This window comes from Cornus florida, unplaced genomic scaffold (assembly GCF_030987335.1).
Source record: "Cornus florida cultivar Cherokee Brave unplaced genomic scaffold, ASM3098733v1 CherokeeBrave_3.0.0_Hap2_Chr04, whole genome shotgun sequence".
NCBI lineage: Eukaryota > Viridiplantae > Streptophyta > Magnoliopsida > Cornales > Cornaceae > Cornus > Cornus florida.
In genome coordinates this window covers 35,866,818-35,878,301 of record NW_026775574.1, presented here as the reverse complement: position 1 = coordinate 35,878,301, position 11,484 = coordinate 35,866,818, and the positions used below count along the sequence as shown (strand labels likewise).

Here is an 11,484-nt window from a genome sequence, read left to right as displayed (position 1 = left end):
AATCTCCTGGCCGTCAATAGTAGTGTGTAATAGAAATTTGTTATCCTTATCCACCCTGTGACGACCCTGGATTTTTCAACCAAGTGTGTCCTGTGATGACCAAAAACGGATCCAAAATGTAGAAGCAAAAGATAGAACAATGGTCTTTAGAGATACAACACTCCTCTAAGAGACCAATGTGACCCTCGACGAGGTCACAAAACCCAAAGGAAGAAAATGCGGAAGCAACGTTTCAAAAACGGAAAAGAATGAACCTAGGGGCAAAATGGTCATTCCACACTGAAATGGGTGTGACCGTGCACACCATTGGAAAGAAAATGAAAAATTAATAAAGATAGACTCAAGAATCACTTGATTTGGGGTCCGGACGACAAAGATATCAAGTTCTGAAGTCGAAGGAAGGGATACCCTATCCCGGTTCGAACCAAAAACAGACACTACCTTACTAAAACTTGAATAACTTGAGGCACAAGAAGAATCTGAAGCTCTAATTCATACCACTGGAAAGCTTATTTCGACGCGATCAATTTAGACTCAAGAACGGACCAATTCGGAGTTAAAACGAAGAAGTTATGATGATTTGAAGTCAGAGGTGCAGTGCTGAACCACGACACACACACCCATGAACAGTACTTCGAGCGCTCGAACAAGGACTTCGAGCAATCAAAAATTGCCCTAGGAAATCTGCCCAAAGTTTGAGTGCTCGAACTCCCCATTTAGAGCGCTCGAACACCTGTAGGCTGCTTCTAAAATGTTGACTTGAAATGTAATTTTGAGGACTTTCTGGGCCTTTTTGAGAAAAACACAAAGAAGAAACTACCCTCAAAATCATGTTTTCTAGCCAACCATGCAAAAGAAAACTTTAATTTTCAAGTGAAAACCCCAAAATGCCCTTATGCTCAGTTTAGGCTCAAAACGGCAAAAAATGTAAGTTTGCACCAAACATACTTTTGACCCCAAATACACTTCTAGGCTGAAACGAATATGCATGCAAACATAATAGGTGATTTTGAGTGCACAGGAATGGTCTACAGCTCCCGGAAACGACCGATGCAAAATCCGACCCCCTGACGGCCAAAAAGGCGAAAATGAATTTGAAATGGAAATTTTGAAAACCAAAATTAGCAAATGGTTGGAAATTACCGTTTGGCCCTTGGCCGCACTTCATGCATGATTAATGAGATCCTACGGAAGAATCAAAATGGACCTCCCACACCCGATGCAAACATAGTGAGACAAAACTTAACATTTTTTCAATATTCTCATGATATTTCATGAAGTCGAAACTACATAGAATACAAATACATGTCATTGGCCTCCAGCCTCATCTTATACATGTCAAATACATTGTAAGGAGTGCACTCATGTACACACTACATGTTTAAATTCAAATATACATATTTTGACATATAAGGCTACAAGTGGCTTTTCAAGCCAACCTTTACAAGAAATGGAAATCTTCAAGTCTACCAATCATCCAAGCATGACGAGAATCGCAACCTTGATTCTTGTACCTGAAATATACCCCAGTATCGTAGGGGTGAGTAACATAAAGCTACTCGTAGGAAATGAGCATGCATCGACCTACGTTTTACAAGTTTGCATGATTTAATTATTGTGGTTCATTCCACCTAACGTCTATGTCAAAGGTGAGACTCAAGGAGCATCCTAGCTACCTAGGATCATTTGTAGCATCAATCACCTTATTCATTCAATTTTAGTAACATAGGGTCATGCTTACACAAAGCAACAATATAGGAGCATGCTTACATAAAGCAACAACATATAGATTCTCAAGGTAATCAACTTGAAGTCTAAAATGCAACATCAACTAAATATAACAATTTAACATAATTAGAATATCTAATACCACACATCAAGACATAGGTTCTCTAGGTTATCAACTAAAAATCTAAAAGTGTGAAATCAACTAAATATACCAATGTAGTATGGATGTACTTAACAACATCAATTCGCAATCAACCAAAATTACAAGTTACAATTAAACATTGGTTGTCAACTTGAAATTTAATGCGAAATCACATAATGGAAAACTTGGACCTCTCGTCTTGGACTAAACCAAGATCAATATGGTTATTCCGGGCATTAACTCGCTGGGAAGACCACTCTAGTGTGCACTATCTCAATTAGGGAGAACTCATACCTCCCGCACTAAAGCCAAACTTTAGCCATGTCACTTGTAACACAATGTCCCAAGAGAATCCAAAGTATATCAAGTTCAAAACTTATATATCATAATTTAAGGCATATAAACCACCTTCCATGCACAGGTAGGTTGAAACCACACAATCCATGCCTTAGAGTTTCAATTCTAAAATGACATACATAATGTCAATTACAAAGTGTGCAATTCACTACACATGGTCTCAATATATTCTATAAAGAAAACATGTTCTCATGAATATAAATATAACAACAAAGTTGTCCAATACCAAGTGAATACAAAACAAGTTCAAGTCCATGATTTGAATATAGAAACAACTTCTAAAATACCAATAGATCCATGGAGCCATTAGATAGAATTTAATTAAACAAGGTGATTAAATTCTCTAGATTTCAAATAACCTCAAATTAATATATGTTAAGTAACATATCATGGTCTTTACATATATCAAATCAAAAGTGCAAGATAAGCAAGATATCATCAAATAGAATTTAATTAATTTAAATCAATTAAATCTCTAGATTTCAAAAGTTGTCCAAATGATCTCAAATTAATTTATATCAAGCACTAAGTCATGGTCATACCATATATCTAGTCTAAGATGGATTACAAGCAAAACACAATTTACTAGAATTTAAACCAAATTAAATCTATTTAATCTCTAGATTTGAAAACTCATCTAAATCAACCCAAATTAATATATATCAAAGATCAACTCATGGCCATGCCATTTACCAAGTCTAAAATGAGTTATAAGCAAACTACCATTAATCATAATTTCTCAAATTAATACACTACATGCATATAAGTTGTTTAAGCATAAAAAACATGCAAGACAACAAACATATAACCCTATAACATTCCCTACCTCACTAGAGAAGTGTCTCTCTAGAATCCAAGGCAAAATCAACACAAAATGGCAAACCCTTCTAGGGTTATGAAGAGGAAGATGAGGGGAACAAAATGTATTCCCAAGTTCAAGCTTAGAAATCAATGGAAGGCTCTCAAAAATCAAGGTCAAAGCTTAAGGCTTTAGGCTCGATCCATGGAGGCTAGGGTTTTCTTTACAAAAGAGGGAGGAAATAAAAAATGATGAAGATGAAATGTGAGTGGAGGGGATAGAGATCCTCCACTCACTATGTGCTCACACACACACTAATGCAAGATCAAATTGTGAGCCTACACTTTTCACAAATCCAAGGCTCCATTCTAGGCTAAATCTCAAGCCTACACTTGTCAACCATCCAAGCCAACAAGTGGTTAAATCTCCACCCTCCACGTGTCCTCATCCAAGGCCTCAAAGTGTTTCCACACACATGTCAACAGGTGGACCAATGAGAGTGTGACACTTGTCACATTTTCTAAAAATTGCAAAAAAATCCTTTTTGAAAATATCTTCCAAATTAAATTACAAAATGGTCCCTAAGACGAAAAATAATTACTTTACAGTAATTACACAAAACCCCTAAAGTTTGGAAAATTACAAAATGGTCATGTATCTATTCCCTTTACAAGAAAAGTAAGCACTTAGCATGCTTTTCTACAAAAGTGAAAATACACATAGTATGGAATTTAAATATCGTGGATGCATGCAAAACCAGAATCGAATCTGAACACAAAAAGTGAGGTTATGCCAACAAAGTGACAACCGAGAAAAAGACGAAAGTGAATAGTGTCACAAAAGTGAAAATATGAAAATGACTCGGTTCTCAAAGGAAGTTGTCAATCCAAGGAAAAGAGTCTCGGAAACCATCCCCGAACACTCAAGATGACACTAAGTGATGAGAAACTGAACTTAGAAAGGAAAAGATCAACGGAAAAAAAATATCCGTGAAAATCTGAGAAAAGGAAAGGAAGGAAAATGGCCGGGTCATTACACACCTGGAGGTGCTGGTAGAAGAGAGCAACCAACCGGGGGTAGATGACTGTGTCTACTGGGGTCATAATAACAGTACTTCCCCGCCTCACAAGCTCCTCATAAGACCACTTGGTCTGGTCTATGGTAGCAAATGTAGCTGTATCGAGCCTGTACTCGATCTCCCGTGCCTTAATGGCGTAAGACTTAGCGGGAACCTCGCGAATAATGGCATGCTTAGCGTCTATAGAGTGTGTCTCAGATTGGACTGAGGCCAAAGATGAAGAAGAAGAAGACTCTGGAACTGGAGATGGAGGCTGTGGAACTCAGTGAACTCGCTTCCTAGCAAGAGTCTTTCTTCTATGCCGCATCTGCAAAACCACAAGGATAAATCAGTGTATAGGTTAAGGATAAGGTAAGCAACTGATAAGAAAACACAAAGCATATCTGAATCAAGTAAAAACAGATAAAATATATGAATAGGGTCATGCTTGTGCAAGAAATGAATAAGAAAACTTCAGAATTAGCATTCAACATGCTTCAACAAGACATGATAGGTCAAAACACAATCAGTAATGGCCATAAAGCAGTGATGGCATAGAGGGCAGAAAAGTTACATATGGAACATGTTAAGCAGAAATATGATCAACAGGACAAGCTTAGGTTGTGATGTGCATAAAGGATGCAACGTGCATTCATAAACCTAAAACTCAAGTAAATGCTGCAATGAGAAGAAAAGTAGAATATAGAATGACATCGTATCAATTCTTAGCAAGAAGGTCTACAAGTGCAATAGCGAAGACGAAATACAGTAAGCAGGATAACATGAAGTATATAGGCATGGCAGCTGTCAACCTAGGACTCAAGAAACATGCAAGTCATGTAATAAAGACTAAGCGAAATGCACGGTTGCAAGACACTACGATCCAAGGTATGTTATGATAAGCAAGTTAAAAAATGAATCTTGGACATGGTATACAAATAGATAGCATATATCAGAATGATGCACAAAGAAGAACAACTCCAGACAAAGAAATATCCTGCACTGCAATGCAACAAAATTAGGGTCCTATGATCACTTAGAATTTGTGACTCCCTCTAATGCTGAAATGAAGTAGTGAATGGTTAAATATTAAGAATACAAGAAGCTTACCATCTGGAAGTCAGAATCTGGACTGGAAAGAACCTCGGTCGTGAAGAATAGATCACAAGTAAATGTCATTCAACAGATAAATAAAAAGATTAAGCAAACATATTCCCAAACTTGGTTCAAATTTGCATTTCAAAATTTAAATTAAGCTCAAGAATTGATACTAAGGCCAAATAACAGAAACAACATCCATATCATGCATTTTAAACTTCCAAGAATCCATAACACACCCCCAAACTTAGTCAGAAATCAATTCCAAAATATAAGCTCAAAGGATGCACAGAAAATCTCAAGAACTGTCAATGTGATACAAGTGTGTGCAGAATGGTGTATATTCAAGCAACAAGTTGCAATTATTCCAAGGGGCACACAATTATTCAAAAGAAATCACATTTGACAAGTTTCAAAATCATTAAGCACAAGAAGATCAAAATCATGACAAAGAAGGTGAAAAGACATCAAACTGTGCCCTATCATGGCAAGAATCAAGAATTATAGCACAAACAAGTTCAAAGGCACTGAGCATTTTCAAATGGATACAAAAGATCAAATGGAACAAGCTTGAACTCAAACAAGGGTATTTTGGTCAACTTTGGAATTTCTCAACACTTTTGAGGCAAACCTAAAATTTTTGAAAACTTCGGGGTCAAGACATTCAATTGCATTGTAGAAAAACTTCATGACAAGAATCATGCAATGAATGAACAACATTAGAAGAAATCATGCAACTCAATTTCAAATTTTTCAACAAAGTTCAAAATTTTCCATTTTAATCATTTGAAACCCAACAAGTGTGATCACAAAGCATTTTAACAATGAAATATCATTTTACCAAAATAATGCACTCAACCCAATCAAAACTTGTCAAAGAGGTCAATTTGAAACATTTTTTTATGCATTGAAAACAAAACTTAGCATTTTCAATTTCAAAATCACAATCACAAAATCAAGTCAAGTCATGCTTATAAACAATTTAGCCAACATAAAACACATCCATGCATTTCACATTCAAGCAAATGAGAGAAGATGTAACTATGCTCACAACAATTCAAACTTTCAATGCCATTTCAAATTCAACGTCAGCATCTCAACTTTAAAAACAAGTTAAAAATTTCTTTCATTTCAATCCAAAATCAACTTTAAAATTCTTTTCAAATTCCATCTCAAAGTCCAAGAATCAAACCACATGCCTTTTTGGATTTAAAATCAAAGTTCAAATTTCTTTTGAAAATCTGGCATGGTTTGCCCTTAAAAATGGACATCGCAAAATTTTCAAAACACAAGAAATATCATGCATTTATCATTCATGACAATCAATCAACTTCACATTCAAATCAATCCCATTGAAGCAATTCAACATGGAAAAAAAGACACTGCCCACAACAATGCATAAAACCAATTCAATTTTTGTCCATTCTCCTTCTAACAACTACAATCAACAAACATCATCTCCATAATCCATCATCCATGCAAGACATATCAAAGTGTAGGCCAAATCAAATGTTTACAAAATTTTTGATTTTAACATTTTTATTATTTTATTTTCATTTTTATTTGTTTTCACTTCTTTTCAGTTTTTTATTTTGCTTTCCATTTTTATATCAAAGGGTATATACACAAATTAGCAAAATATCAATAAAAACAAAATAAAATGAAATCAAAATAAAATTAACAAGAACAAAATAAAAGATAAAAATAAAAGAAAAGAATTGGAGATTACCTAACTCAAGAAAGAAAATAAGAGAGTGAAACTAAGAGGTTTGGGCGAAAATGGGGATTTTTCAACCTTGCCGGCGTCGGAAAAGATGAACGGAGACTCGCCGGAATTTCAGAACTCGCTGGAGCTTGTTTCGGCATCTCCTTGGCCTAAATCGGCAGGAGATGATGAAAATAGAGGAGATAGAGTGAAATGGAGAAAGTGGAAGAGGAGAAGCTTGGCTGTGGCCAAAAGCTTCTTGCCGCCGTTAATGGAGGTGCGGCGGTGGTTCGCTTGGGTCTCCTTTGGTTCCCGTCGGTTGAAAAGAAAGAGGTGGGGTGGTGGTTATGTGAGATTGAGGGGGAGTAAGAGAGAGTGAGAGATGGATTGAGAGATTTTGAGAGAGAGGATGATTCGGTGAGAGAGAGAGAGAGTTAGGGTTTCTATGAGGGAGACGATGAATAGGAAGGGAGAAAAAGAAAAATAGAAAAATAAAGGGAAAAGAAAAGGAGGGGAGAAAAAGAAGAAAAATAAAGAAAAAGAAAAAAAATAAATAGGGAAAAAAAATAATAAAATGAAAAGAAAACTGAAGGGTCAAAGAGTTTTCCGAAAAATTTCAACTGACGAATTTTGGAACGATTGAAGGATTTCGATCGATTGAACCCTCAACTTCGATCGATCAGGAATAGATTTCAATCGATTGAACTTAACTTTGATGGATCGAAATGGAATTTCAAAAGTCCTCAACATAGGTGATTCGATCGATCGAAGTGGGACTTCGATCCATCGAACTTGAGTTCGATCGATCGAAACCTTACTGGCAGTACTCAAAATGCAGGAATTGGCCCGTAAGCTAGATTTTTCAATTTAACTCATATCTAGACGACACAGAAACATATAAAAATAGAAATAAGGGAGGAATAGGGTTGTCAAACCCTACGGAATGCACTAGTCTTTAACTTCTCTAGCAAGACGTTAGGCTCTTTTAGGTCGGATCAAAAATCTTATTGTGCATCCCCTCCTTGGCAGGGTGAATGGACTTTTGAATCCCACCTAACAAATTATTCCCTAAAGAACTTATTGGATTTGATTCAAAGACGATTGATGGTCCTTTGCCAATAAAGCTCTTAGGCTTCCATACCCTTTCAACATTTGTTTTTAAAACAACATCTTTTGAAATCAAGTTTGAAGATAGACCTTTTGAAATTCCACTTTCAAGCAAAGACTCAACTCTTTCTAAGTCATTTTCAAGACACTTTTCCATAACACACAAATCTTCATGCTTATCTATTGAATTTGGGGTTGGATTAAATATATTCAACTTCACTTTCATGTGGCCAAATGAAATTTTCATTGTCCCCGTCCTATAATTGATGTTGGCATTTGCGGTTGCCAAGAAGGGATGGCCAAGGATAACGGGAATTTGGCTTTTGGGATTTGGAACCGGTTCTGTGTCAATGACAACGAAATCGATCGGGAAGAAGAATTTATCAATTTTAATCAACATATCCTCAATGATACCCCGGGCCTTTTTGATGGATCGGTTGGCAAGTTGCAAAACTACCAACGTCGGTTTTAAGTCTCCTAAGCCCAATTTAACATACACCGAATATGGAAGAAGGTTAACACTTGCTCCTAAATCAAGAAGAGCCCGATTAATGACAAGGTCACCAATGATGCAAGGAGTAGTAGGTGAACCTGGGTCTTTGAATTTTAGGAGAGTGTTGTGTTGCAAAATAGAGCTTACTTGCTCGGTCAAAACCACTTTCTTTGGTGCTTGGCTCTTGTTCTTCCTTTTTTGGGTGCAAAGATCTTTCAAGAATTTGGCATAAGCCGGAATTTGGTTAATTGCATCTAAGAGAGGAAGATTAATCTTCACTTGCCTAAACATTTTAATGATTTCATTGTCCTTAGTCTTTTGCTTTTCAAGAGAAATGGATCCTTTCAAGGCATCCGGAAATGGAGCTCTTGGCTCAAAATCTTTTTTAAAATATTTTTGAGAATCACATCCAACACAAGAATTTTTCAAATCATCTTTCAAAACTTTTTCAACAAAGTGTTCATGCATACGCAATGAAGGAGGAATAGAATGTGAAATAGGATAGGTGTTAACTTTTGGTTACACCAGTTCACTCTCTTCATTGGAAACTCTAACTTGATTATCAACAATTTTTCCACTTCTTAAGGTTGTCACCACATTGACATGTTCAATTGTGTGACCTTCTGATGAGGAATTCATCTTCACAACAAATTGTTGCTTTGGTGGATTCAAAGGCATTTTCCCTAGCATTCAAAGTACTAGCTATTTACCCGACTAAAGTTTTTAGCTTGGCAATGGATTGGGAATGAGAATGAAGCAATTGAGTATTTGCCTCCAAAGTACCCAAAACGGTCAACACTTTTTCCTCAAAAGTAGGACTCCTTGAATTTACTTGAGAATAAGATGATTGATTAGGAAAATGAGAGTTAGAAAGTTGATTTCCATGTGATGATTGAAAAGATGATCTATAACCTTGGGAACCTTGGCCTTGCATTGGGGGCGGAACATACTTGCCTTGAAAACTACCTTGGGGAGGGTTTGAGCCTTCCCCTTGGCTTTTCCAAGAGAAGTTTAGATGGTTTGTCCACCCGGGATTGTAATGTGTGCCATAGGGATTATTTCCTTGGTTAACAAATGTGGCATTCACTTGTTCATGGTGCTCACTTTGTACATGTCCATGAGGACAATTGGAAGTCGAATGTAAAACATTAGAACAAATTATGCATGTTTCATTAGATGGATGATGAACATGATTAGGGGAGGAAGACACTTAATTCACCGAATTTTGGTTGATAAAAAATTGATCAAACCTTTGAGATAGGGACTTGACTTCGGCGGCTATAGCATTAGAATTGTCAACTTGATACAAGCCAATATTCTTCCTTTCACCCAAATTTCTATCATTTTTGGAAGACAAGGATAGATGCATTGAATTGTCACTCATGTTTTCATAAAGACGCCAAACATCATTTTCATGCTTATCAAGATAAGAACCACCCATAGAAGCATCTACCATACCCTTGTGATTATCCGGCAGACTTGTAAAAAAGTATTGAACTAATTGCCACTTAGGCATGTCATGATGTGGACACTTCCTAAGTAAGTCATTAAATCTTTCCCATGCCTCATGAAACAATTCCTCGTCCCCTTGTGAAAATTTTCTAATTGAGGTTCTCATTGCATTGGTCTTAGAAACCAGATAGTACTCTTTCAAGAACTTTTGTTGTATTTCCGCCCAAGAAGTTATCGAAAAAGGCTTAAGATTGTTGAACCAATATTTTGCCTTATCTTTAAGGGTGAAAGGAAAAAATTTTTATCTCAAAACATCTTCCGACATGTCTGTGTATTTCACGGTGGAGCATACTTCAAGAAACTCATCTAAATGATTGTAAGGTTCTTTACTTGGAAGTCTATGATAGTTAGGAAGCATTTGAATAGTTTATGGTTTAATTTCATAATGATGTGCTCTAAATGGGGGCAATTGAATGCATGTAGGTGCATTATATTCATTTGGCACATAATGATCACGCAAAGTAAGAGGAGGATTCATAACTGGTGGTGCAACATAAGCACCTTGATTGCCTTAAATAATGGGAGGTTGTGGAGCAAAAATTAGCTAAGGCATTGCCAATGGAACTTGGCCTTGTTGTTGTGTAGAATGAAAGGCCTTGGCATGCCTAATGGTACTTGAATGTTGTCAAGATGCACATTAGGGTGGAGGATACCTTGTTGGTCTATGTGACCAAGGTCCTCCACATGGTCCTCATTATATTCTTCCATTGATGAATTGGAATGACTAAAATTACCCCTTCCCTTAGAATTACGAACAATGGATTCAAGATTCAAATTAAGTGGGACAAGAGTAGGATTTAACAACCTACGACTATGCATGCACAAACAAAACAAAAACAAGCAACAAGCAAGTAACAATCACTTCTCCTCCGCAACAAATCAATCAAAAAACATCCTCCATATACATTGATCCCATACTCCCATGCTTTCAACAATATGCAAGAAAAATTAAATTGATCCCATACACCCATGCTTTCAACAATATGCAAGAAAAATTAAATTGCCTTCACGCAGGCTCACGATCTATCTAGAAAATGAAAAACTTGCCTCCACGCGGCCTCACGATTAAACTCACTGATCGGTTGTCAATTATACATTAACCTTTGTAATAGCACAAATCATTGTAAAATAGGGCTATTGGTTGGGTAAGCCGAACCACTGGGACTGCTAGTTTATAGCAACCAAGGTGTCTAAAATCACTTTTAGAATGCTGAAAAGGGGGTTGTAGAGTTTTGTTGGTTTGTCACTAAAATTAAGGGTTTAAATTGCATAAAACAATAACTTGCAAGAACTTTAGAGAAAATGAATTCAGAAATAGAAGACTAGGGAAGTGAATCCACTCCAACCCTTTACACATGGTGAATATATGATTGATTTGGGAAAATAATGCATATATGTGACCATGATACATAGCAACACATGGTTACTACAATATCTTCAAGAAATTCATTAAATCACAAGGCAAGAATAATCTATCAAAGCTTCA

The 11,484-nt window shown here is 36.4% G+C and overlaps 1 pseudogene; it reads left to right on the top strand.

Annotated features, from left to right (window-relative positions):
• Positions 1 to 10,000: 10,000 nt before the first annotated feature.
• Positions 10,001 to 10,099, top strand: LOC132305929 (small nucleolar RNA R71; annotated as a pseudogene).
• The last annotated feature ends 1,385 nt before the right edge of the window (positions 10,100 to 11,484 follow it).